The 26,103-nt window shown below is 49.3% G+C and overlaps 17 non-coding genes across 17 annotated transcripts; all 17 read right to left on the reverse strand.

Annotated features, from left to right (window-relative positions):
• Positions 1 to 1,986: 1,986 nt before the first annotated feature.
• Positions 1,987 to 2,059, reverse strand: TRNAA-UGC (transfer RNA alanine (anticodon UGC)). The gene has a single exon. It is a non-coding gene; the product is annotated as a tRNA-Ala (tRNA).
• A 2,011-nt stretch (positions 2,060 to 4,070) lies between these two features.
• On the reverse strand, positions 4,071 to 4,143 carry TRNAA-UGC (transfer RNA alanine (anticodon UGC)). The gene has a single exon. It is a non-coding gene; the product is annotated as a tRNA-Ala (tRNA).
• A 1,099-nt stretch (positions 4,144 to 5,242) lies between these two features.
• On the reverse strand, positions 5,243 to 5,315 carry TRNAA-AGC (transfer RNA alanine (anticodon AGC)). The gene has a single exon. It is a non-coding gene; the product is annotated as a tRNA-Ala (tRNA).
• Positions 5,316 to 6,415: 1,100 nt separating this feature from the next.
• On the reverse strand, positions 6,416 to 6,488 carry TRNAA-AGC (transfer RNA alanine (anticodon AGC)). The gene has a single exon. It is a non-coding gene; the product is annotated as a tRNA-Ala (tRNA).
• Positions 6,489 to 7,588: 1,100 nt separating this feature from the next.
• Positions 7,589 to 7,661, reverse strand: TRNAA-AGC (transfer RNA alanine (anticodon AGC)). The gene has a single exon. It is a non-coding gene; the product is annotated as a tRNA-Ala (tRNA).
• A 1,100-nt stretch (positions 7,662 to 8,761) lies between these two features.
• On the reverse strand, positions 8,762 to 8,834 carry TRNAA-AGC (transfer RNA alanine (anticodon AGC)). Its single transcript has one exon. It is a non-coding gene; the product is annotated as a tRNA-Ala (tRNA).
• A 1,100-nt stretch (positions 8,835 to 9,934) lies between these two features.
• TRNAA-AGC (transfer RNA alanine (anticodon AGC)) lies at positions 9,935 to 10,007 on the reverse strand. The gene has a single exon. It is a non-coding gene; the product is annotated as a tRNA-Ala (tRNA).
• A 1,100-nt stretch (positions 10,008 to 11,107) lies between these two features.
• On the reverse strand, positions 11,108 to 11,180 carry TRNAA-AGC (transfer RNA alanine (anticodon AGC)). The gene has a single exon. It is a non-coding gene; the product is annotated as a tRNA-Ala (tRNA).
• Positions 11,181 to 12,280: 1,100 nt separating this feature from the next.
• Positions 12,281 to 12,353, reverse strand: TRNAA-AGC (transfer RNA alanine (anticodon AGC)). The gene has a single exon. It is a non-coding gene; the product is annotated as a tRNA-Ala (tRNA).
• A 2,273-nt stretch (positions 12,354 to 14,626) lies between these two features.
• Positions 14,627 to 14,699, reverse strand: TRNAA-AGC (transfer RNA alanine (anticodon AGC)). Its single transcript has one exon. It is a non-coding gene; the product is annotated as a tRNA-Ala (tRNA).
• Positions 14,700 to 15,799: 1,100 nt separating this feature from the next.
• On the reverse strand, positions 15,800 to 15,872 carry TRNAA-AGC (transfer RNA alanine (anticodon AGC)). Its single transcript has one exon. It is a non-coding gene; the product is annotated as a tRNA-Ala (tRNA).
• Positions 15,873 to 16,972: 1,100 nt separating this feature from the next.
• Positions 16,973 to 17,045, reverse strand: TRNAA-AGC (transfer RNA alanine (anticodon AGC)). The gene has a single exon. It is a non-coding gene; the product is annotated as a tRNA-Ala (tRNA).
• A 1,100-nt stretch (positions 17,046 to 18,145) lies between these two features.
• Positions 18,146 to 18,218, reverse strand: TRNAA-AGC (transfer RNA alanine (anticodon AGC)). The gene has a single exon. It is a non-coding gene; the product is annotated as a tRNA-Ala (tRNA).
• Positions 18,219 to 20,491: 2,273 nt separating this feature from the next.
• On the reverse strand, positions 20,492 to 20,564 carry TRNAA-AGC (transfer RNA alanine (anticodon AGC)). The gene has a single exon. It is a non-coding gene; the product is annotated as a tRNA-Ala (tRNA).
• Positions 20,565 to 21,664: 1,100 nt separating this feature from the next.
• TRNAA-AGC (transfer RNA alanine (anticodon AGC)) lies at positions 21,665 to 21,737 on the reverse strand. The gene has a single exon. It is a non-coding gene; the product is annotated as a tRNA-Ala (tRNA).
• Positions 21,738 to 22,837: 1,100 nt separating this feature from the next.
• On the reverse strand, positions 22,838 to 22,910 carry TRNAA-AGC (transfer RNA alanine (anticodon AGC)). The gene has a single exon. It is a non-coding gene; the product is annotated as a tRNA-Ala (tRNA).
• A 1,100-nt stretch (positions 22,911 to 24,010) lies between these two features.
• TRNAA-AGC (transfer RNA alanine (anticodon AGC)) lies at positions 24,011 to 24,083 on the reverse strand. The gene has a single exon. It is a non-coding gene; the product is annotated as a tRNA-Ala (tRNA).
• Positions 24,084 to 26,103: the final 2,020 nt, after the last annotated feature.

Genomic DNA, 26,103 nt, shown 5'->3' on the forward strand with positions numbered 1-26,103 from the left:
GCTTAGTCTTTAGCTAGCACCTGCTTGGCTGTCCAGGGACCTGTAGTGCGTAAAGTCGCTTCTCTTCATCTGCCAGGGGAAAAATCACAATCTCACCTTTTTGCCCAAAACAAAAAGTAATGGAGCTACAAATAAAGCTGCAGATGACCATCAATTGCAATGAGGATTGGCTAACTAGGTATTGATAGCAGAGTGACTCCACTGCCACGCCCTTTCAAGCTGGACCTGCGCTTGTGATCCGGAGGCTGCACACCAACCCCATAGACCCGAGAGCTCGATTGAGAAGGTGCTTGCCTGCTGTTTAAGGCCGCTTGCATGCTGCTTGGAGCCAAAGGCCCAGCGTTGGAGTGCATTTGTCATGTTTACCAGATGGACATATTTTCCAATAGAGCGTCAGAATACTAAACAGGTAAGATTGAGTTCTGGAAATTGAGTCCACTTTCCAACGTGTGTCCCATAAAGCGGAAGTGTCCAGCCGAGTGCAAGCAGGTGCAGGTTGCACGCGTGTTATGGGACAGTGCAGCTTCGGACGTGATCCAATGCTCCCGTAGTTATCAGTGGGCCAGTACAGGTGACACCAGTGAGAGAAGAGGAAAAGAAAGAACTCTCGAGCTGTTGGCTGAGAGGCCCCAGGGGCCTTATGGATAAGGCAGTGGCCTACATAAACCAGCGATCATGGGTTCAAGTCCCATCAGGGGTGGATCCTGGAATTTTGTTCAAACTTCTGCCAAAGATATATGCAGGAGTAGAGGGTGGGTGCAGGCTATTATTTTGCTGGGGGGCGCTGTGTAGTCCCGAACGTGCCCTGCTGGTGGGAGACTTTAAATGCCGGCCCCATAGACCCGAGAGCTGAATAGAGAAGGTGCTTGCTTCTCATTTTATTTCTCTCTGTTGCATAGTTTCACGCCAGCTGCCAGCCTTGGTGCAGAAATGTGTAACGTTTTGGCATAGTAGAAAATGGACGGAAGACTTTTGGGATGATAGTAAACACCCTGAAGCCAGCAGCGCATGCCTCATTTGCGAGGATTTAAGAGTTTTGAATAAAATAGTCAAATGGAAGAAAAGTTTCTTGCTGGAGAATGCGGGCATCGATCCCGCTACCTCTCGCATGCTAAGCGAGCGCTCTACCATCTGAGCTAATTCCGCTTCTGAGCAAATGATCTTAAAGGACAGCTTAGTCTTTAGCTCGCACCTGCTTGGCTGTCCAGGGACCTGTAGTGCGTAAAGTCGCTTCTCTTCATCTGCCAGGGGAAAGAATCACAATCTCACCTTTTTGCCCAAAACAAAAAGTAATGGAGCTACAAATAAAGCTGCAGATGGCCATCCATTGCAATGAGGATTGGCCAACTAGGTCTGAATAGCAGAGTGACTCCACTGCCACGCCCTTTCACGCTGGACCTGCGCTTGTGATCAAGAGGCTGCACACCAACCCCATAGACCCGAGAGCTGAATTGAGAAGGTGCTTGCCTGCTGTTTAAGGCCGCTTGCACGCTGCTTGGAGCCAAAGGCCCAGCGTTGGAGTGCATTTGTCATTTTTACCAGATGGACATATTTTCCAATAGAGCGTCAGAATGCCTTATGGATAAGGCAGTGGCCTACTAAACCAGAGATTGTGGGTTCGAGTCTCGTTCAAACTACTGCCAAAGTTTTTTGCGGGAGTAGAGGGTGGGTGCAGGCTATTATTTTGCTGGGGGGCGCTGTGTAGTCCCGAACGTGCCCTGCTGGTCGGAGACTTTAAATGCCGGCCCCATAGACCCGAGAGCTGAATAGAGAAGGTGCTTGCTTCTCATTTTATTTCTCTCTGTTGCATAGTTTCACGCCAGCTGCCAGCCTTGGTGCAGAAATGTGTAACGTTTTGGCATAGTAGAAAATGGACGGAAGTCTTTTGGGACGATAGTAAACACCCTGAAGCCAGCAGCGCATGCCTCATTTGCGAGGATTTAAGAGTTTTGAATAAAATAGTCAAATTGAAGAAACGTTTCTTGCTGGAGAATGCGGGCATCGATCCCGCTACCTCTCGCATGCAAAGCGAGCGCTCTACCATCTGAGCTAATTCCCCTTCTGAGCAAACGATCTTAAAGGACAGCTTAGTCTTTAGCTAGCACCTGCTTGGCTGTCCAGGGACCTGTAGTGCGTAAAGTCGCTTCTCTTCATCTGCCAGGGGAAAAATCACAATCTCACCTTTTTGCCCAAAACAAAAAGTAATGGAGCTACAAATAAAGCTGCAGATGACCATCAATTGCAATGAGGATTGGCTAACTAGGTATTGATAGCAGAGTGACTCCACTGCCACGCCCTTTCAAGCTGGACCTGCGCTTGTGATCCGGAGGCTGCACACCAACCCCATAGACCCGAGAGCTCGATTGAGAAGGTGCTTGCCTGCTGTTTAAGGCCGCTTGCATGCTGCTTGGAGCCAAAGGCCCAGCGTTGGAGTGCATTTGTCATGTTTACCAGATGGACATATTTTCCAATAGAGCGTCAGAATACTAAACAGGTAAGATTGAGTTCTGGAAATTGAGTCCACTTTCCAACGTGTGTCCCATAAAGCGGAAGTGTCCAGCCGAGTGCAAGCAGGTGCAGGTTGCACGCGTGTAATGGGACAGTGCAGCTTTGGACGTGATCCAATGCTCCCGTAGTTATCAGTGGGCCAGTACAGGTGACACCAGTGAGAGAAGAGGAAAAGAAAGAACTCTCGAGCTTTTGGCTGAGAGGCCCCAGTGGCCTTATGGATAAGGCAGTGGCCTACATAAACCAGCGATCATGGGTTCAAGTCCCATCAGGGGTGGATCCTGGAATTTTGTTCAAACTTCTGCCAAAGATATATGCAGGAGTAGAGGGTGGGTGCAGGCTATTATTTTGCTGGGGGGCGCTGTGTAGTCCCGAACGTGCCCTGCTGGTGGGAGACTTTAAATGCCGGCCCCATAGACCCGAGAGCTGAATAGAGAAGGTGCTTGCTTCTCATTTTATTTCTCTCTGTTGCATAGTTTCACGCCAGCTGCCAGCCTTGGTGCAGAAATGTGTAACGTTTTGGCATAGTAGAAAATGGACGGAAGACTTTTGGGATGATAGTAAACACCCTGAAGCCAGCAGCGCATGCCTCATTTGCGAGGATTTAAGAGTTTTGAATAAAATAGTCAAATGGAAGAAAAGTTTCTTGCTGGAGAATGCGGGCATCGATCCCGCTACCTCTCGCATGCTAAGCGAGCGCTCTACCATCTGAGCTAATTACGCTTCTGAGCAAATGATCTTAAAGGACAGCTTAGTCTTTAGCTCGCACCTGCTTGGCTGTCCAGGGACCTGTAGTGCGTAAAGTCGCTTCTCTTCATCTGCCAGGGGAAAAATCACAATCTCACCTTTTTGCCCAAAACAAAAAGCAATGGAGCTACAAATAAAGCTGCAGATGGCCATCCATTGCAATGAGGATTGACCAACTAGGTCTTAATAGCAGAGTGACTCCACTGCCACGCCCTTTCACGCTGGACCTGCGCTTGTGATCAAGAGGCTGCACACCAACCCCATAGATCCGAGAGCTGAATTGAGAAGGTGCTTGCCTGCTGTTTAAGGCCGCTTGCACGCTGCTTGGAGCCAAAGGCCCAGCGTTGGAGTGCATTTGTCATTTTTACCAGATGGACATATTTTCCAATAGAGCGTCAGAATGCCTTATGGATAAGGCAGTGGCCTACTAAACCAGAGATTGTGGGTTCGAGTCTCGTTCAAACTACTGCCAAAGTTTTTTGCGGGAGTAGAGGGTGGGTGCAGGCTATTATTTTGCTGGGGGGTGCTGTGTAGTCCCGAACGTGCCCTGCTGGTCGGAGACTTTAAATGCCGGCCCCATAGACCCGAGAGCTGAATAGAGAAGGTGCTTGCTTCTCATTTTATTTCTCTCTGTTGCATAGTTTCACGCCAGCTGCCAGCCTTGGTGCAGAAATGTGTAACGTTTTGGCATAGTAGAAAATGGACGGAAGTCTTTTGGGACGATAGTAAACACCCTGAAGCCAGCAGCGCATGCCTCATTTGCGAGGATTTAAGAGTTTTGAATAAAATAGTCAAATTGAAGAAACGTTTCTTGCTGGAGAATGCGGGCATCGATCCCGCTACCTCTCGCATGCAAAGCGAGCGCTCTACCATCTGAGCTAATTCCCCTTCTGAGCAAACGATCTTAAAGGACAGCTTAGTCTTTAGCTAGCACCTGCTTGGCTGTCCAGGGACCTGTAGTGCGTAAAGTCGCTTCTCTTCATCTGCCAGGGGAAAAATCACAATCTCACCTTTTTGCCCAAAACAAAAAGTAATGGAGCTACAAATAAAGCTGCAGATGACCATCCATTGCAATGAGGATTGGCCAACCAGGTCTTAATAGCAGAGTGACTCCACTGCCACGCCCTTTCACGCTGGACCTGCGCTTGTGATCCGGAGGCTGCACACCAACCCCATAGACCCGAGAGCTCGATTGAGAAGGTGCTTGCCTGCTGTTTAAGGCCGCTTGCACGCTGCTTGGAGCCAAAGGCCCAGCGTTGGAGTGCATTTGTCATTTTTACCAGATGGACATATTTTCCAATAGAGCGTCAGAATACTAAACAGGTAAGATTGAGGTCTGGAAATTGAGTCCACTTTCCAACGTGTGTCCCATAAAGCGGAAGTGTCCAGCCGAGTGCAAGCAGGTGCAGGTTGCACGCGTGTTATGGGACAGTGCAGCTTTGGACGTGATCCAATGCTCCTGTAGTTATCAGTGGGCCAGTACAGGTGACACCAGTGAGAGAAGAGGAAAAGAAAGAACTCTCGAGCTGTTGGCTGAGCGGCCCCAGTGGCCTTATGGATAAGGCAGTGGCCTACTAGACCAGGGATTGTGGGTTTGAGTCCCATCAGGGGTGGATCCTGGAATTTTGTTCAAACTTCTGCCAAAGTTAATATGCGGGAGTAGAGGGTGGGTGCAGGCTATTATTTTGCTGGGGGGCGCTGTGTAGTCCCGAACGTGCCCTGCTGGTAGGAGACTTTAAATGCCGGCCCCATAGACCCGAGAGCTGAATAGAGAAGGTGCTTGCTTCTCATTTTATTTCTCTCTGTTGCATAGTTTCACGCCCGCTGCCAGCCTTGGTGCGGAAATGTGTAACGTTTTGGCATAGTAGAAAATGGACGGAAGACTTTTGGGATGATAGTAAACACCCTGAAGCCAGCAGCGCATGCCTCATTTGCGAGGATTTAAGAGTTTTGAATAAAATAGTCAAATGGAAGAAAAGTTTCATGCTGGAGAATGCGGGCATCGATCCCGCTACCTCTCGCATGCTAAGCGAGCGCTCTACCATCTGAGCTAATTCCCCTTCTGAGCAAATGATCTTAAAGGACAGCTTAGTCTTTAGCTCGCACCTGCTTGGCTGTCCAGGGACCTGTAGTGCGTAAAGTCGCTTCTCTTCATCTGCCAGGGGAAAGAATCACAATCTCACCTTTTTGCCCAAAACAAAAAGTAATGGAGCTACAAATAAAGCTGCAGATGGCCATCCATTGCAATGAGGATTGGCCAACTAGGTCTGAATAGCAGAGTGACTCCACTGCCACGCCCTTTCACGCTGGACCTGCGCTTGTGATCAAGAGGCTGCACACCAACCCCACAGACCCGAGAGCTGAATTGAGAAGGTGCTTGCCTGCTATTTAAGGCCGCTTGCACGCTGCTTGGAGCCAAAGGCCCAGCGTTGGAGTGCATTTGTCATTTTTACCAGATGGACATATTTTCCAATAGAGCGTCAGAATACTAAACAGGTAAGATTGAGGTCTGGAAATTGAGTCCACTTTCCAACGTGTGTCCCATAAAGCGGAAGTGTCCAGCCGAGTGCAAGCAGGTGCAGGTTGCACGCGTGTTATGGGACAGTGCAGCTTTGGACGTGATCCAATGCTCCTGTAGTTATCAGTGGGCCAGTACAGGTGACACCAGTGAGAGAAGAGGAAAAGAAAGAACTCTCGAGCTGTTGGCTGAGAGGCCCCAGTGGCCTTATGGATAAGGCAGTGGCCTACTAGACCAGGGATTGTGGGTTTGAGTCCCATCAGGGGTGGATCCTGGAATTTTGTTCAAACTTCTGCCAAAGTTAATATGCGGGAGTAGAGGGTGGGTGCAGGCTATTATTTTGCTGGGGGGCGCTGTGTAGTCCCGAACGTGCCCTGCTGGTAGGAGACTTTAAATGCCGGCCCCATAGACCCGAGAACTGAATAGAGAAGGTGCTTGCTTCTCATTTTATTTCTCTCTGTTGCATAGTTTCACGCCCGCTGCCAGCCTTGGTGTGGTAATGTGTAACGTTTTGGCATAGTAGAAAATGGACGGAAGACTTTTGGGATGATAGTAAACACCCTGAAGCCAGCAGCGCATGCCTCATTTGCGAGGATTTAAGAGTTTTGAATAAAATAGTCAAATGGAAGAAAAGTTTCTTGCTGGAGAATGCGGGCATCGATCCCGCTACCTCTCGCATGCTAAGCGAGCGCTCTACCATCTGAGCTAATTCCCCTTCTGAGCAAATGATCTTAAAGGACAGCTCAGTCTTTAGCTCGCACCTGCTTGGCTGTCCAGGGACCTGTAGTGCGTAAAGTCGCTTCTCTTCATCTGCCAGGGGAAAGAATCACAATCTCACCTTTTTGCCCAAAACAAAAAGTAATGGAGCTACAAATAAAGCTGCAGATGGCCATCCATTGCAATGAGGATTGGCCAACTAGGTCTGAATAGCAGAGTGACTCCACTGCCACGCCCTTTCACGCTGGACCTGCGCTTGTGATCAAGAGGCTGCACACCAACCCCATAGACCCGAGAGCTGAATTGAGAAGGTGCTTGCCTGCTGTTTAAGGCCGCTTGCACGCTGCTTGGAGCCAAAGGCCCAGCGTTGGAGTGCATTTGTCATTTTTACCAGATGGACATATTTTCCAATAGAGCGTCAGAATACTAAACAGGTAAGATTGAGGTCTGGAAATTGAGTCCACTTTCCAACGTGTGTCCCATAAAGCGGAAGTGTCCAGCCGAGTGCAAGCAGTTACAGGTTGCACGCGTGTTATGGGACAGTGCAGCTTTGGACGTGATCCAATGCTCCTGTAGTTATCAGTGGGCCAGTACAGGTGACACCAGTGAGAGAAGAGGAAAAGAAAGAACTCTCGAGCTGTTGGCTGAGAGGCCCCAGTGGCCTTATGGATAAGGCAGTGGCCTACTAAACCAGGGATTGTGGGTTTGAGCCCCATCAGGGGTGGATCCTGGAATTTTGTTCAAACTTCTGCCAAAGTTAATATGCGAGAGTAGAGGGTGGGTGCAGGCTATTATTTTGCTGGGGGGCGCTGTGTAGTCCCGAACGTGCCCTGCTGGTAGGAGACTTTAAATGCCGGCCCCATAGACCCGAGAGCTGAATAGAGAAGGTGCTTGCTTCTCATTTTATTTCTCTCTGTTGCATAGTTTCACGCCCGCTGCCAGCCTTGGTGCGGTAATGTGTAACGTTTTGGCATAGTAGAAAATGGACGGAAGACTTTTGGGATGATAGTAAACACCCTGAAGCCAGCAGCGCATGCCTCATTTGCGAGGATTGAAGAGTTTTGAATAAAATAGTCAAATGGAAGAAAAGTTTCTTGCTGGAGAATGCGGGCATCAATCCCGCTACCTCTCGCATGCTAAGCGAGCGCTCTACCATCTGAGCTAATTCCCCTTCTGAGCAAATGATCTTAAAGGACAGCTTAGTCTTTAGCTCGCACCTGCTTGGCTGTCCAGGGACCTGTAGTGCGTAAAGTCGCTTCTCTTCATCTGCCAGGGGAAAGAATCACAATCTCACCTTTTTGCCCAAAACAAAAAGTAATGGAGCTACAAATAAAGCTGCAGATGGCCATCCATTGCAATGAGGATTGGCCAACTAGGTCTGAATAGCAGAGTGACTCCACTGCCACGCCCTTTCACGCTGGACCTGCGCTTGTGATCAAGAGGCTGCACACCAACCCCATAGACCCGAGAGCTGAATTGAGAAGGTGCTTGCCTGCTGTTTAAGGCCGCTTGCACGCTGCTTGGAGCCAAAGGCCCAGCGTTGGAGTGCATTTGTCATTTTTACCAGATGGACATATTTTCCAATAGAGCGTCAGAATACTAAACAGGTAAGATTGAGGTCTGGAAATTGAGTCCACTTTCCAACGTGTGTCCCATAAAGCGGAAGTGTCCAGCCGAGTGCAAGCAGTTGCAGGTTGCACGCGTGTTATGGGACAGTGCAGCTTTGGACGTGATCCAATGCTCCCGTAGTTATCAGTGGGCCAGTACAGGTGACACCAGTGAGAGAAGTGGAAAAGAAAGAACTCTCGAGCTGTTGGCTGAGAGGCCCCAGTGGCCTTATGGATAAGGCAGTGGCCTACTAAACCAGGGATTGTGGGTTTGAGCCCCATTAGGGGTGGATCCTGGAATTTTGTTCAAACTTCTGCCAAAGTTAATATGCGGGAGTAGAGGGTGGGTGCAGGCTATTATTTTGCTGGGGGGCGCTGTGTAGTCCCGAACGTGCCCTGCTGGTAGGAGACTTTAAATGCCGGCCCCATAGACCCGAGAGCTGAATAGAGAAGGTGCTTGCTTCTCATTTTATTTCTCTCTGTTGCATAGTTTCACGCCCGCTGCCAGCCTTGGTGTGGTAATGTGTAACGTTTTGGCATAGTAGAAAATGGACGGAAGACTTTTGGGATGATAGTAAACACCCTGAAGCCAGCAGCGCATGCCTCATTTGCGAGGATTTAAGAGTTTTGAATAAAATAGTCAAATGGAAGATAAGTTTCTTGCTGGAGAATGCGGGCATCGATCCCGCTACTTCTCGCATGCTAAGCGAGCGCTCTACCATCTGAGCTAATTCCCCTTCTGAGCAAATGATCTTAAAGGACAGCTTAGTCTTTAGCTCGCACCTGCTTGGCTGTCCAGGGACCTGTAGTGCGTAAAGTCGCTTCTCTTCATCTGCCAGGGGAAAGAATCACAATCTCACCTTTTTGCCCAAAACAAAAAGTAATGGAGCTACAAATAAAGCTGCAGATGGCCATCCATTGCAATGAGGATTGGCCAACTAGGTCTGAATAGCAGAGTGACTCCACTGCCACGCCCTTTCACGCTGGACCTGCGCTTGTGATCAAGAGGCTGCACACCAACCCCATAGACCCGAGAGCTGAATTGAGAAGGTGCTTGCCTGCTGTTTAAGGCCGCTTGCACGCTGCTTGGAGCCAAAGGCCCAGCGTTGGAGTGCATTTGTCATTTTTACCAGATGGACATATTTTCCAATAGAGCGTCAGAATACTAAACAGGTAAGATTGAGGTCTGGAAATTGAGTCCACTTTCCAACGTGTGTCCCATAAAGCGGAAGTGTCCAGCCGAGTGCAAGCAGTTGCAGGTTGCATGCGTGTTATGGGACAGTGCAGCTTTGGACGTGATCCAATGCTCCCGTAGTTATCAGTGGGCCAGTACAGGTGACACCAGTGAGAGAAGTGGAAAAGAAAGAACTCTAGAGCTGTTGGCTGAGAGGCCCCAGTGGCCTTATGGATAAGGCAGTGGCCTACTAAACCAGGGATTGTGGGTTTGAGCCCCATCAGGGGTGGATCCTGGAATTTTGTTCAAACTTCTGCCAAAGTTAATATGCGGGAGTAGAGGGTGGGTGCAGGCTATTATTTTGCTGGGGGGCGCTGTGTAGTCCCGAACGTGCCCTGCTGGTAGGAGACTTTAAATGCCGGCCCCATAGACCCGAGAGCTGAATAGAGAAGGTGCTTGCTTCTCATTTTATTTCTCTCTGTTGCATAGTTTCACGCCCGCTGCCAGCCTTGGTGCGGAAATGTGTAACGTTTTGGCATAGTAGAAAATGGACGGAAGACTTTTGGGATGATAGTAAACACCCTGAAGCCAGCAGCGCATGCCTCATTTGCGAGGATTTAAGAGTTTTGAATAAAATAGTCAAATGGAAGAAAAGTTTCTTGCTGGAGAATGCGGGCATCGATCCCGCTACCTCTCGCATGCTAAGCGAGCGCTCTACCATCTGAGCTAATTCCCCTTCTGAGCAAATAATCTTAAAGGACAGCTTAGTCTTTAGCTCGAACCTGCTTGGCTGTCCAGGGACCTGTAGTGCGTAAAGTCGCTTCTCTTCATCTGCCAGGGGAAAGAATCACAATCTCACCTTTTTGCCCAAAACAAAAAGTAATGGAGCTACAAATAAAGCTGCAGATGGCCATCCATTGCAATGAGGATTAGCCAACTAGGTCTGAATAGCAGAGTGACTCCACTGCCACGCCCTTTCACGCTGGACCTGCGCTTGTGATCAAGAGGCTGCACACCAACCCCATAGACCCGAGAGCTGAATTGAGAAGGTGCTTGCCTGCTGTTTAAGGCCGCTTGCACGCTGCTTGGAGCCAAAGGCCCAGCGTTGGAGTGCATTTGTCATTTTTACCAGATGGACATATTTTCCAATAGAGCGTCAGAATACTAAACAGGTAAGATTGAGGTCTGGAAATTGAGTCCACTTTCCAACGTGTGTCCCATAAAGCGGAAGTGTCCAGCCGAGTGCAAGCAGGTGCAGGTTGCACGCGTGTTATGGGACAGTGCAGCTTTGGACGTGATCCAATGCTCCCGTAGTTATCAGTGGGCCAGTACAGGTGACACCAGTGAGAGAAGAGGAAAAGAAAGAACTCTCGAGCTGTTGGCTGAGAGGCCCCAGTGGCCTTATGGATAAGGCAGTGGCCTACTAAACCAGGGATTGTGGGTTTGAGTCCCATCAGGGGTGGATCCTGGAATTTTGTTCAAACTTCTGCCAAAGTTAATATGCGGGAGTAGAGGGTGGGTGCAGGCTATTATTTTGCTGGGGGGCGCTGTGTAGTCCCGAACGTGCCCTGCTGGTAGGAGACTTTAAATGCCGGCCCCATAGACCCGAGAGCTGAATAGAGAAGGTGCTTGCTTCTCATTTTATTTCTCTCTGTTGCATAGTTTCACGCCCGCTGCCAGCCTTGGTGCGGTAATGTGTAACGTTTTGGCATAGTAGAAAATGGACGGAAGACTTTTGGGATGATAGTAAACACCCTGAAGCCAGCAGCGCATGCCTCATTTGCGAGGATTTAAGAGTTTTGAATAAAATAGTCAAATGGAAGAAAAGTTTCTTGCTGGAGAATGCGGGCATCGATCCCGCTACCTCTCGCATGCTAAGCGAGCGCTCTACCATCTGAGCTAATTCCCCTTCTGAGCAAATGATCTTAAAGGACAGCTTAGTCTTTAGTTCGCACCTGCTTGGCTGTCCAGGGACCTGTAGTGCGTAAAGTCGCTTCTCTTCATCTGCCAGGGGAAAGAATCACGATCTCACCTTTTTGCCCAAAACAAAAAGTAATGGAGCTACAAATAAAGCTGCAGATGGCCATCCATTGCAATGAGGATTGGCCAACTAGGTCTGAATAGCAGAGTGACTCCACTGCCACGCCCTTTCACGCTGGACCTGCGCTTGTGATCAAGAGGCTGCACACCAACCCCATAGACCCGAGAGCTGAATTGAGAAGGTGCTTGCCTGCTGTTTAAGGCCACTTGCACGCTGCTTGGAGCCAAAGGCCCAGCTTTGGAGTGCATTTGTCATTTTTACCAGATGGACATATTTTCCAATAGAGCGTCAGAATACTAAACAGGGAAGATTGAGGTCTGGAAACGGAGTCCACTTTCCAACGTGTGTCCCATAATGCGGAAGTGTCCAGCCGAGTGCAAGCAGGTGCAGGTTGCACGCGTGTTATGGGACAGTGCAGCTTTGGACGTGATCCAATGCTCCTGTAGTTATCAGTGGGCCAGTACAGGTGACACCAGTGAGAGAAGAGGAAAAGAAAGAATTCTCGAGCTGTTGGCTGAGCGGCCCCAGTGGCCTTATGGATAGGCAGTGGCCTCCTTAAACCAAGGATCGTGGGTTCGAGTCCCATCAGGGGTGGATCCTGGAATTTTGTTCAAACTTCTGCCAAAGTTAATATGCGGGAGTAGAGGGTGGGTGCAGGCTATTATTTTGCTGGGGGGCGCTGTGTAGTCCCGAACGTGCCCTGCTGGTAGGAGACTTTAAATGCCGGCCCCATAGACCCGAGAGCTGAATAGAGAAGGTGCTTGCTTCTCATTTTATTTCTCTCTGTTGCATAGTTTCACGCCCGCTGCCAGCCTTGGTGCGGAAATGTGTAACGTTTTGGCATAGTAGAAAATGGACGGAAGACTTTTGGGATGATAGTAAACACCCTGAAGCCAGCAGCGCATGCCTCATTTGCGAGGATTTAAGAGTTTTGAATAAAATAGTCAAATGGAAGAAAGGTTTCTTGCTGGAGAATGCGGGCATCGATCCCGCTACCTCTCGCATGCTAAGCGAGCGCTCTACCATCTGAGCTAATTCCCCTTCTGAGCAAATGATCTTAAAGGACAGCTTAGTCTTTAGCTCGAACCTGCTTGGCTGTCCAGGGACCTGTAGTGCGTAAAGTCGCTTCTCTTCATCTGCCAGGGGAAAGAATCACAATCTCACCTTTTTGCATAAAACAAAAAGTAATGGAGCTACAAATAAAGCTGCAGATGGCCATCCATTGCAATGAGGATTAGCCAACTAGGTCTGAATAGCAGAGTGACTCCACTGCCACGCCCTTTCACGCTGGACCTGCGCTTGTGATCAAGAGGCTGCACACCAACCCCATAGACCCGAGAGCTGAATTGAGAAGGTGCTTGCCTGCTGTTTAAGGCCGCTTGCACGCTGCTTGGAGCCAAAGGCCCAGCGTTGGAGTGCATTTGTCATTTTTACCAGATGGACATATTTTCCAATAGAGCGTCAGAATACTAAACAGGTAAGATTGAGGTCTGGAAATTGAGTCCACTTTCCAACGTGTGTCCCATAAAGCGGAAGTGTCCAGCCGAGTGCAAGCAGGTGCAGGTTGCACGCGTGTTATGGGACAGTGCAGTTTTGGACGTGATCCAATGCTCCCGTAGTTATCAGTGGGCCAGTACAGGTGACACCAGTGAGAGAAGAGGAAAAGAAAGAACTCTCGAGGTGTTGGCTGAGAGGCCCCAGTGGCCTTATGGATAAGGCAGTGGCCTACTAAACCAGGGATTGTGGGTTTGAGCCCCATCAGGGGTGGATCCTGGAATTTTGTTCAAACTTCTGCCAAAGTTAATATGCGGGAGTAGAGGGTGGGTGCAGGCTATTATTTTGCTGGGGGGCGCTGTGTAGTCCCGAACGTGCCCTGCTGGTAGGAGACTTTAAATGCCGGCCCCATAGACCCGAGAGCTGAATAGAGAAGGTGCTTGCTTCTCATTTTATTTCTCTCTGTTGCATAGTTTCACGCCCGCTGCCAGCCTTGGTGCGGAAATGTGTAACGTTTTGGCATAGTAGAAAATGGACGGAAGACTTTTGGGATGATAGTAAACACCCTGAAGCCAGCAGCGCATGCCTCATTTGCGAGGATTTAAGAGTTTTGAATAAAATAGTCAAATGGAAGAAAAGTTTCTTGCTGGAGAATGCGGGCATTGATCCCGCTACCTCTCGCATGCTAAGTGAGCGCTCTACCATCTGAGCTAATTCCCCTTCTGAGCAAATGATCTTAAAGGACAGCTTAGTCTTTAGCTCGAACCTGCTTGGCTGTCCAGGGACCTGTAGTGCGTAAAGTCGCTTCTCTTCATCTGCCAGGGGAAAGAATCACAATCTCACCTTTTTGCCCAAAACAAAAAGTAATGGAGCTACAAATAAAGCTGCAGATGGCCATCCATTGCAATGAGGATTAGCCAACTAGGTCTGAATAGCAGAGTGACTCCACTGCCACGCCCTTTCACGCTGGACCTGCGCTTGTGATCAAGAGGCTGCACACCAACCCCATAGACCCGAGAGCTGAATTGAGAAGGTGCTTGCCTGCTGTTTAAGGCCGCTTGCACGCTGCTTGGAGCCAAAGGCCCAGCGTTGGAGTGCATTTGTCATTTTTACCAGATGGACATATTTTCCAATAGAGCGTCAGAATACTAAACAGGTAAGATTGAGGTCTGGAAATTGAGTCCACTTTCCAACGTGTGTCCCATAAAGCGGAAGTGTCCAGCCGAGTGCAAGCAGGTGCAGGTTGCACGCGTGTTATGGGACAGTGCAGCTTTGGACGTGATCCAATGCTCCTGTAGTTATCAGTGGGCCAGTACAGGTGACACCAGTGAGAGAAGAGGAAAAGAAAGAACTCTCGAGCTGTTGGCTGAGAGGCCCCAGTGGCCTTATGGATAAGGCAGTGACCTACTAAACCAGGGATTGTGGGTTTGAGTCCCATCAGGGGTGGATCCTGGAATTTTGTTCAAACTTCTGCCAAAGTTAATATGCGGGAGTAGAGGGTGGGTGCAGGCTATTATTTTGCTGGGGGGCGCTGTGTAGTCCCGAACGTGCCCTGCTGGTAGGAGACTTTAAATGCCGGCCCCATAGACCCGAGAGCTGAATAGAGAAGGTGCTTGCTTCTCATTTTATTTCTCTCTGTTGCATAGTTTCACGCCCGCTGCCAGCCTTGGTGCGGTAATGTGTAACGTTTTGGCATAGTAGAAAATGGACGGAAGACTTTTAGGATGATAGTAAACACCCTGAAGCCAGCAGCGCATGCCTCATTTGCGAGGATTTAAGAGTTTTGAATAAAATAGTCAAATGGAAGAAAAGTTTCTTGCTGGAGAATGCGGGCATCGATCCCGCTACCTCTCGCATGCTAAGCGAGCGCTCTACCATCTGAGCTAATTCCCCTTCTGAGCAAATGATCTTAAAGGACAGCTTAGTCTTTAGCTCGCACCTGCTTGGCTGTCCAGGGACCTGTAGTGCGTAAAGTCGCTTCTCTTCATCTGCCAGGGGAAAGAATCACAATCTCACCTTTTTGCCCAAAACAAAAAGTAATGGAGCTACAAATAAAGCTGCAGATGGCCATCCATTGCAATGAGGATTGGCCAACTAGGTCTGAATAGCAGAGTGACTCCACTGCCACGCCCTTTCACGCTGGACCTGCGCTTGTGATCAAGAGGCTGCACACCAACCCCATAGACCCGAGAGCTGAATTGAGAAGGTGCTTGCCTGCTGTTTAAGGCCGCTTGCACGCTGCTTGGAGCCAAAGGCCCAGCGTTGGAGTGCATTTGTCATTTTTACCAGATGGACATATTTTCCAATAGAGCGTCAGAATACTAAACAGGTAAGATTGAGGTCTGGAAATTGAGTCCACTTTCCAACGTGTGTCCCATAAAGCGGAAGTGTCCAGCCGAGTGCAAGCAGTTGCAGGTTGCATGCGTGTTATGGGACAGTGCAGCTTTGGACGTGATCCAATGCTCCCGTAGTTATCAGTGGGCCAGTACAGGTGACACCAGTGAGAGAAGTGGAAAAGAAAGAACTCTAGAGCTGTTGGCTGAGAGGCCCCAGTGGCCTTATGGATAAGGCAGTGGCCTACTAAACCAGGGATTGTGGGTTTGAGCCCCATCAGGGGTGGATCCTGGAATTTTGTTCAAACTTCTGCCAAAGTTAATATGCGGGAGTAGAGGGTGGGTGCAGGCTATTATTTTGCTGGGGGGCGCTGTGTAGTCCCGAACGTGCCCTGCTGGTAGGAGACTTTAAATGCCGGCCCCATAGACCCGAGAGCTGAATAGAGAAGGTGCTTGCTTCTCATTTTATTTCTCTCTGTTGCATAGTTTCACGCCCGCTGCCAGCCTTGGTGCGGAAATGTGTAACGTTTTGGCATAGTAGAAAATGGACGGAAGACTTTTGGGATGATAGTAAACACCCTGAAGCCAGCAGCGCATGCCTCATTTGCGAGGATTTAAGAGTTTTGAATAAAATAGTCAAATGGAAGAAAAGTTTCTTGCTGGAGAATGCGGGCATCGATCCCGCTACCTCTCGCATGCTAAGCGAGCGCTCTACCATCTGAGCTAATTCCCCTTCTGAGCAAATAATCTTAAAGGACAGCTTAGTCTTTAGCTCGAACCTGCTTGGCTGTCCAGGGACCTGTAGTGCGTAAAGTCGCTTCTCTTCATCTGCCAGGGGAAAGAATCACAATCTCACCTTTTTGCCCAAAACAAAAAGTAATGGAGCTACAAATAAAGCTGCAGATGGCCATCCATTGCAATGAGGATTAGCCAACTAGGTCTGAATAGCAGAGTGACTCCACTGCCACGCCCTTTCACGCTGGACCTGCGCTTGTGATCAAGAGGCTGCACACCAACCCCATAGACCCGAGAGCTGAATTGAGAAGGTGCTTGCCTGCTGTTTAAGGCCGCTTGCACGCTGCTTGGAGCCAAAGGCCCAGCGTTGGAGTGCATTTGTCATTTTTACCAGATGGACATATTTTCCAATAGAGCGTCAGAATACTAAACAGGTAAGATTGAGGTCTGGAAATTGAGTCCACTTTCCAACGTGTGTCCCATAAAGCGGAAGTGTCCAGCCGAGTGCAAGCAGGTGCAGGTTGCACGCGTGTTATGGGACAGTGCAGCTTTGGACGTGATCCAATGCTCCCGTAGTTATCAGTGGGCCAGTACAGGTGACACCAGTGAGAGAAGAGGAAAAGAAAGAACTCTCGAGCTGTTGGCTGAGAGGCCCCAGTGGCCTTATGGATAAGGCAGTGGCCTACTAAACCAGGGATTGTGGGTTTGAGTCCCATCAGGGGTGGATCCTGGAATTTTGTTCAAACTTCTGCCAAAGTTAATATGCGGGAGTAGAGGGTGGGTGCAGGCTATTATTTTGCTGGGGGGCGCTGTGTAGTCCCGAACGTGCCCTGCTGGTAGGAGACTTTAAATGCCGGCCCCATAGACCCGAGAGCTGAATAGAGAAGGTGCTTGCTTCTCATTTTATTTCTCTCTGTTGCATAGTTTCACGCCCGCTGCCAGCCTTGGTGCGGTAATGTGTAACGTTTTGGCATAGTAGAAAATGGACGGAAGACTTTTGGGATGATAGTAAACACCCTGAAGCCAGCAGCGCATGCCTCATTTGCGAGGATTTAAGAGTTTTGAATAAAATAGTCAAATGGAAGAAAAGTTTCTTGCTGGAGAATGCGGGCATCGATCCCGCTACCTCTCGCATGCTAAGCGAGCGCTCTACCATCTGAGCTAATTCCCCTTCTGAGCAAATGATCTTAAAGGACAGCTTAGTCTTTAGTTCGCACCTGCTTGGCTGTCCAGGGACCTGTAGTGCGTAAAGTCGCTTCTCTTCATCTGCCAGGGGAAAGAATCACGATCTCACCTTTTTGCCCAAAACAAAAAGTAATGGAGCTACAAATAAAGCTGCAGATGGCCATCCATTGCAATGAGGATTGGCCAACTAGGTCTGAATAGCAGAGTGACTCCACTGCCACGCCCTTTCACGCTGGACCTGCGCTTGTGATCAAGAGGCTGCACACCAACCCCATAGACCCGAGAGCTGAATTGAGAAGGTGCTTGCCTGCTGTTTAAGGCCACTTGCACGCTGCTTGGAGCCAAAGGCCCAGCTTTGGAGTGCATTTGTCATTTTTACCAGATGGACATATTTTCCAATAGAGCGTCAGAATACTAAACAGGGAAGATTGAGGTCTGGAAACGGAGTCCACTTTCCAACGTGTGTCCCATAATGCGGAAGTGTCCAGCCGAGTGCAAGCAGGTGCAGGTTGCACGCGTGTTATGGGACAGTGCAGCTTTGGACGTGATCCAATGCTCCTGTAGTTATCAGTGGGCCAGTACAGGTGACACCAGTGAGAGAAGAGGAAAAGAAAGAATTCTCGAGCTGTTGGCTGAGCGGCCCCAGTGGCCTTATGGATAGGCAGTGGCCTCCTTAAACCAAGGATCGTGGGTTCGAGTCCCATCAGGGGTGGATCCTGGAATTTTGTTCAAACTTCTGCCAAAGTTAATATGCGGGAGTAGAGGGTGGGTGCAGGCTATTATTTTGCTGGGGGGCGCTGTGTAGTCCCGAACGTGCCCTGCTGGTAGGAGACTTTAAATGCCGGCCCCATAGACCCGAGAGCTGAATAGAGAAGGTGCTTGCTTCTCATTTTATTTCTCTCTGTTGCATAGTTTCACGCCCGCTGCCAGCCTTGGTGCGGAAATGTGTAACGTTTTGGCATAGTAGAAAATGGACGGAAGACTTTTGGGATGATAGTAAACACCCTGAAGCCAGCAGCGCATGCCTCATTTGCGAGGATTTAAGAGTTTTGAATAAAATAGTCAAATGGAAGAAAGGTTTCTTGCTGGAGAATGCGGGCATCGATCCCGCTACCTCTCGCATGCTAAGCGAGCGCTCTACCATCTGAGCTAATTCCCCTTCTGAGCAAATGATCTTAAAGGACAGCTTAGTCTTTAGCTCGAACCTGCTTGGCTGTCCAGGGACCTGTAGTGCGTAAAGTCGCTTCTCTTCATCTGCCAGGGGAAAGAATCACAATCTCACCTTTTTGCATAAAACAAAAAGTAATGGAGCTACAAATAAAGCTGCAGATGGCCATCCATTGCAATGAGGATTAGCCAACTAGGTCTGAATAGCAGAGTGACTCCACTGCCACGCCCTTTCACGCTGGACCTGCGCTTGTGATCAAGAGGCTGCACACCAACCCCATAGACCCGAGAGCTGAATTGAGAAGGTGCTTGCCTGCTGTTTAAGGCCGCTTGCACGCTGCTTGGAGCCAAAGGCCCAGCGTTGGAGTGCATTTGTCATTTTTACCAGATGGACATATTTTCCAATAGAGCGTCAGAATACTAAACAGGTAAGATTGAGGTCTGGAAATTGAGTCCACTTTCCAACGTGTGTCCCATAAAGCGGAAGTGTCCAGCCGAGTGCAAGCAGGTGCAGGTTGCACGCGTGTTATGGGACAGTGCAGTTTTGGACGTGATCCAATGCTCCCGTAGTTATCAGTGGGCCAGTACAGGTGACACCAGTGAGAGAAGAGGAAAAGAAAGAACTCTCGAGGTGTTGGCTGAGAGGCCCCAGTGGCCTTATGGATAAGGCAGTGGCCTACTAAACCAGGGATTGTGGGTTTGAGCCCCATCAGGGGTGGATCCTGGAATTTTGTTCAAACTTCTGCCAAAGTTAATATGCGGGAGTAGAGGGTGGGTGCAGGCTATTATTTTGCTGGGGGGCGCTGTGTAGTCCCGAACGTGCCCTGCTGGTAGGAGACTTTAAATGCCGGCCCCATAGACCCGAGAGCTGAATAGAGAAGGTGCTTGCTTCTCATTTTATTTCTCTCTGTTGCATAGTTTCACGCCCGCTGCCAGCCTTGGTGCGGAAATGTGTAACGTTTTGGCATAGTAGAAAATGGACGGAAGACTTTTGGGATGATAGTAAACACCCTGAAGCCAGCAGCGCATGCCTCATTTGCGAGGATTTAAGAGTTTTGAATAAAATAGTCAAATGGAAGAAAAGTTTCTTGCTGGAGAATGCGGGCATTGATCCCGCTACCTCTCGCATGCTAAGTGAGCGCTCTACCATCTGAGCTAATTCCCCTTCTGAGCAAATGATCTTAAAGGACAGCTTAGTCTTTAGCTCGAACCTGCTTGGCTGTCCAGGGACCTGTAGTGCGTAAAGTCGCTTCTCTTCATCTGCCAGGGGAAAGAATCACAATCTCACCTTTTTGCCCAAAACAAAAAGTAATGGAGCTACAAATAAAGCTGCAGATGGCCATCCATTGCAATGAGGATTAGCCAACTAGGTCTGAATAGCAGAGTGACTCCACTGCCACGCCCTTTCACGCTGGACCTGCGCTTGTGATCAAGAGGCTGCACACCAACCCCATAGACCCGAGAGCTGAATTGAGAAGGTGCTTGCCTGCTGTTTAAGGCCGCTTGCACGCTGCTTGGAGCCAAAGGCCCAGCGTTGGAGTGCATTTGTCATTTTTACCAGATGGACATATTTTCCAATAGAGCGTCAGAATACTAAACAGGTAAGATTGAGGTCTGGAAATTGAGTCCACTTTCCAACGTGTGTCCCATAAAGCGGAAGTGTCCAGCCGAGTGCAAGCAGGTGCAGGTTGCACGCGTGTTATGGGACAGTGCAGCTTTGGACGTGATCCAATGCTCCTGTAGTTATCAGTGGGCCAGTACAGGTGACACCAGTGAGAGAAGAGGAAAAGAAAGAACTCTCGAGCTGTTGGCTGAGAGGCCCCAGTGGCCTTATGGATAAGGCAGTGACCTACTAAACCAGGGATTGTGGGTTTGAGTCCCATCAGGGGTGGATCCTGGAATTTTGTTCAAACTTCTGCCAAAGTTAATATGCGGGAGTAGAGGGTGGGTGCAGGCTATTATTTTGCTGGGGGGCGCTGTGTAGTCCCGAACGTGCCCTGCTGGTAGGAGACTTTAAATGCCGGCCCCATAGACCCGAGAGCTGAATAGAGAAGGTGCTTGCTTCTCATTTTATTTCTCTCTGTTGCATAGTTTCACGCCCGCTGCCAGCCTTGGTGCGGTAATGTGTAACGTTTTGGCATAGTAGAAAATGGACGGAAGACTTTTAGGATGATAGTAAACACCCTGAAGCCAGCAGCGCATGCCTCATTTGCGAGGATTTAAGAGTTTTGAATAAAATAGTCAAATGGAAGAAAAGTTTCTTGCTGGAGAATGCGGGCATCGATCCCGCTACCTCTCGCATGCTAAGCGAGCGCTCTACCATCTGAGCTAATTCCCCTTCTGAGCAAATGATCTTAAAGGACAGCTTAGTCTTTAGCTCGCACCTGCTTGGCTGTCCAGGGACCTGTAGTGCGTAAAGTCGCTTCTCTTCATCTGCCAGGGGAAAGAATCACAATCTCACCTTTTTGCCCAAAACAAAAAGTAATGGAGCTACAAATAAAGCTGCAGATGGCCATCCATTGCAATGAGGATTAGCCAACTAGGTCTGAATAGCAGAGTGACTCCACTGCCACGCCCTTTCACGCTGGACCTGCGCTTGTGATCAAGAGGCTGCACACCAACCCCATAGACCCGAGAGCTGAATTGAGAAGGTGCTTGCCTGCTGTTTAAGGCCGCTTGCACGCTGCTTGGAGCCAAAGGCCCAGCGTTGGAGTGCATTTGTCATTTTTACCAGATGGACATATTTTCCAATAGAGCGTCAGAATACTAAACAGGTAAGATTGAGGTCTGGAAATTGAGTCCACTTTCCAACGTGTGTCCCATAAAGCGGAAGTGTCCAGCCGAGTGCAAGCAGGTGCAGGTTGCACGCGTGTTATGGGACAGTGCAGTTTTGGACGTGATCCAATGCTCCCGTAGTTATCAGTGGGCCAGTACAGGTGACACCAGTGAGAGAAGAGGAAAAGAAAGAACTCTCGAGGTGTTGGCTGAGAGGCCCCAGTGGCCTTATGGATAAGGCAGTGGCCTACTAAACCAGGGATTGTGGGTTTGAGCCCCATCAGGGGTGGATCCTGGAATTTTGTTCAAACTTCTGCCAAAGTTAATATGCGGGAGTAGAGGGTGGGTGCAGGCTATTATTTTGCTGGGGGGCGCTGTGTAGTCCCGAACGTGCCCTGCTGGTAGGAGACTTTAAATGCCGGCCCCATAGACCCGAGAGCTGAATAGAGAAGGTGCTTGCTTCTCATTTTATTTCTCTCTGTTGCATAGTTTCACGCCCGCTGCCAGCCTTGGTGCGGAAATGTGTAACGTTTTGGCATAGTAGAAAATGGACGGAAGACTTTTGGGATGATAGTAAACACCCTGAAGCCAGCAGCGCATGCCTCATTTGCGAGGATTTAAGAGTTTTGAATAAAATAGTCAAATGGAAGAAAAGTTTCTTGCTGGAGAATGCAGGCATCGATCCCGCTACCTCTCGCATGCTAAGCGAGCGCTCTACCATCTGAGCTAATTCCCCTTCTGAGCAAATGATCTTAAAGGACAGCTTAGTCTTTAGCTCGAACCTGCTTGGCTGTCCAGGGACCTGTAGTGCGTAAAGTCGCTTCTCTTCATCTGCCAGGGGAAAGAATCACAATCTCACCTTTTTGCCCAAAACAAAAAGTAATGGAGCTACAAATAAAGCTGCAGATGGCCATCCATTGCAATGAGGATTAGCCAACTAGGTCTGAATAGCAGAGTGACTCCACTGCCACGCCCTTTCACGCTGGACCTGCGCTTGTGATCAAGAGGCTGCACACCAACCCCATAGACCCGAGAGCTGAATTGAGAAGGTGCTTGCCTGCTGTTTAAGGCCGCTTGCACGCTGCTTGGAGCCAAAGGCCCAGCGTTGGAGTGCATTTGTCATTTTTACCAGATGGACATATTTTCCAATAGAGCGTCAGAATACTAAACAGGTAAGATTGAGGTCTGGAAATTGAGTCCACTTTCCAACGTGTGTCCCATAAAGCGGAAGTGTCCAGCCGAGTGCAAGCAGGTGCAGGTTGCACGCGTGTTATGGGACAGTGCAGTTTTGGACGTGATCCAATGCTCCCGTAGTTATCAGTGGGCCAGTACAGGTGACACCAGTGAGAGAAGAGGAAAAGAAAGAACTCTCGAGCTGTTGGCTGAGAGGCCCCAGTGGCCTTATGGATAAGGCAGTGGCCTACTAAACCAGGGATTGTGGGTTTGAGCCCCATCAGGGGTGGATCCTGGAATTTTGTTCAAACTTCTGCCAAAGTTAATATGCGGGAGTAGAGGGTGGGTGCAGGCTATTATTTTGCTGGGGGGCGCTGTGTAGTCCCGAACGTGCCCTGCTGGTAGGAGACTTTAAATGCCGGCCCCATAGACCCGAGAGCTGAATAGAGAAGGTGCTTGCTTCTCATTTTATTTCTCTCTGTTGCATAGTTTCACGCCCGCTGCCAGCCTTGGTGCGGTAATGTGTAACGTTTTGGCATAGTAGAAAATGGACGGAAGACTTTTGGGATGATAGTAAACACCCTGAAGCCAGCAGCGCATGCCTCATTTGCGAGGATTTAAGAGTTTTGAATAAAATAGTCAAATGGAAGAAAAGTTTCTTGCTGGAGAATGCGGGCATCGATCCCGCTACCTCTCGCATGCTAAGCGAGCGCTCTACCATCTGAGCTAATTCCCCTTCTGAGCAAATGATCTTAAAGGACAGCTTAGTCTTTAGTTCGCACCTGCTTGGCTGTCCAGGGACCTGTAGTGCGTAAAGTCGCTTCTCTTCATCTGCCAGGGGAAAGAATCACGATCTCACCTTTTTGCCCAAAACAAAAAGTAATGGAGCTACAAATAAAGCTGCAGATGGCCATCCATTGCAATGAGGATTGGCCAACTAGGTCTGAATAGCAGAGTGACTCCACTGCCACGCCCTTTCACGCTGGACCTGCGCTTGTGATCAAGAGGCTGCACACCAACCCCATAGACCCGAGAGCTGAATTGAGAAGGTGCTTGCCTGCTGTTTAAGGCCACTTGCACGCTGCTTGGAGCCAAAGGCCCAGCTTTGGAGTGCATTTGTCATTTTTACCAGATGGACATATTTTCCAATAGAGCGTCAGAATACTAAACAGGGAAGATTGAGGTCTGGAAACGGAGTCCACTTTCCAACGTGTGTCCCATAATGCGGAAGTGTCCAGCCGAGTGCAAGCAGGTGCAGGTTGCACGCGTGTTATGGGACAGTGCAGCTTTGGACGTGATCCAATGCTCCTGTAGTTATCAGTGGGCCAGTACAGGTGACACCAGTGAGAGAAGAGGAAAAGAAAGAATTCTCGAGCTGTTGGCTGAGCGGCCCCAGTGGCCTTATGGATAGGCAGTGGCCTCCTTAAACCAAGGATCGTGGGTTCGAGTCCCATCAGGGGTGGATCCTGGAATTTTGTTCAAACTTCTGCCAAAGTTAATATGCGGGAGTAGAGGGTGGGTGCAGGCTATTATTTTGCTGGGGGGCGCTGTGTAGTCCCGAACGTGCCCTGCTGGTAGGAGACTTTAAATGCCGGCCCCATAGACCCGAGAGCTGAATAGAGAAGGTGCTTGCTTCTCATTTTATTTCTCTCTGTTGCATAGTTTCACGCCCGCTGCCAGCCTTGGTGCGGAAATGTGTAACGTTTTGGCATAGTAGAAAATGGACGGAAGACTTTTGGGATGATAGTAAACACCCTGAAGCCAGCAGCGCATGCCTCATTTGCGAGGATTTAAGAGTTTTGAATAAAATAGTCAAATGGAAGAAAGGTTTCTTGCTGGAGAATGCGGGCATCGATCCCGCTACCTCTCGCATGCTAAGCGAGCGCTCTACCATCTGAGCTAATTCCCCTTCTGAGCAAATGATCTTAAAGGACAGCTTAGTCTTTAGCTCGAACCTGCTTGGCTGTCCAGGGACCTGTAGTGCGTAAAGTCGCTTCTCTTCATCTGCCAGGGGAAAGAATCACAATCTCACCTTTTTGCATAAAACAAAAAGTAATGGAGCTACAAATAAAGCTGCAGATGGCCATCCATTGCAATGAGGATTAGCCAACTAGGTCTGAATAGCAGAGTGACTCCACTGCCACGCCCTTTCACGCTGGACCTGCGCTTGTGATCAAGAGGCTGCACACCAACCCCATAGACCCGAGAGCTGAATTGAGAAGGTGCTTGCCTGCTGTTTAAGGCCGCTTGCACGCTGCTTGGAGCCAAAGGCCCAGCGTTGGAGTGCATTTGTCATTTTTACCAGATGGACATATTTTCCAATAGAGCGTCAGAATACTAAACAGGTAAGATTGAGGTCTGGAAATTGAGTCCACTTTCCAACGTGTGTCCCATAAAGCGGAAGTGTCCAGCCGAGTGCAAGCAGGTGCAGGTTGCACGCGTGTTATGGGACAGTGCAGTTTTGGACGTGATCCAATGCTCCCGTAGTTATCAGTGGGCCAGTACAGGTGACACCAGTGAGAGAAGAGGAAAAGAAAGAACTCTCGAGGTGTTGGCTGAGAGGCCCCAGTGGCCTTATGGATAAGGCAGTGGCCTACTAAACCAGGGATTGTGGGTTTGAGCCCCATCAGGGGTGGATCCTGGAATTTTGTTCAAACTTCTGCCAAAGTTAATATGCGGGAGTAGAGGGTGGGTGCAGGCTATTATTTTGCTGGGGGGCGCTGTGTAGTCCCGAACGTGCCCTGCTGGTAGGAGACTTTAAATGCCGGCCCCATAGACCCGAGAGCTGAATAGAGAAGGTGCTTGCTTCTCATTTTATTTCTCTCTGTTGCATAGTTTCACGCCCGCTGCCAGCCTTGGTGCGGAAATGTGTAACGTTTTGGCATAGTAGAAAATGGACGGAAGACTTTTGGGATGATAGTAAACACCCTGAAGCCAGCAGCGCATGCCTCATTTGCGAGGATTTAAGAGTTTTGAATAAAATAGTCAAATGGAAGAAAAGTTTCTTGCTGGAGAATGCGGGCATTGATCCCGCTACCTCTCGCATGCTAAGTGAGCGCTCTACCATCTGAGCTAATTCCCCTTCTGAGCAAATGATCTTAAAGGACAGCTTAGTCTTTAGCTCGAACCTGCTTGGCTGTCCAGGGACCTGTAGTGCGTAAAGTCGCTTCTCTTCATCTGCCAGGGGAAAGAATCACAATCTCACCTTTTTGCCCAAAACAAAAAGTAATGGAGCTACAAATAAAGCTGCAGATGGCCATCCATTGCAATGAGGATTAGCCAACTAGGTCTGAATAGCAGAGTGACTCCACTGCCACGCCCTTTCACGCTGGACCTGCGCTTGTGATCAAGAGGCTGCACACCAACCCCATAGACCCGAGAGCTGAATTGAGAAGGTGCTTGCCTGCTGTTTAAGGCCGCTTGCACGCTGCTTGGAGCCAAAGGCCCAGCGTTGGAGTGCATTTGTCATTTTTACCAGATGGACATATTTTCCAATAGAGCGTCAGAATACTAAACAGGTAAGATTGAGGTCTGGAAATTGAGTCCACTTTCCAACGTGTGTCCCATAAAGCGGAAGTGTCCAGCCGAGTGCAAGCAGGTGCAGGTTGCACGCGTGTTATGGGACAGTGCAGCTTTGGACGTGATCCAATGCTCCTGTAGTTATCAGTGGGCCAGTACAGGTGACACCAGTGAGAGAAGAGGAAAAGAAAGAACTCTCGAGCTGTTGGCTGAGAGGCCCCAGTGGCCTTATGGATAAGGCAGTGACCTACTAAACCAGCGATTGTGGGTTTGAGTCCCATCAGGGGTGGATCCTGGAATTTTGTTCAAACTTCTGCCAAAGTTAATATGCGGGAGTAGAGGGTGGGTGCAGGCTATTATTTTGCTGGGGGGCGCTGTGTAGTCCCGAACGTGCCCTGCTGGTAGGAGAC

The sequence above is a fragment of the Ambystoma mexicanum genome, chromosome 5q, assembly GCF_040938575.1.
Source record: "Ambystoma mexicanum isolate Mex_15411 chromosome 5q, UKY_AmexF1_1, whole genome shotgun sequence".
Taxonomy (NCBI): domain Eukaryota; kingdom Metazoa; phylum Chordata; class Amphibia; order Caudata; family Ambystomatidae; genus Ambystoma; species Ambystoma mexicanum.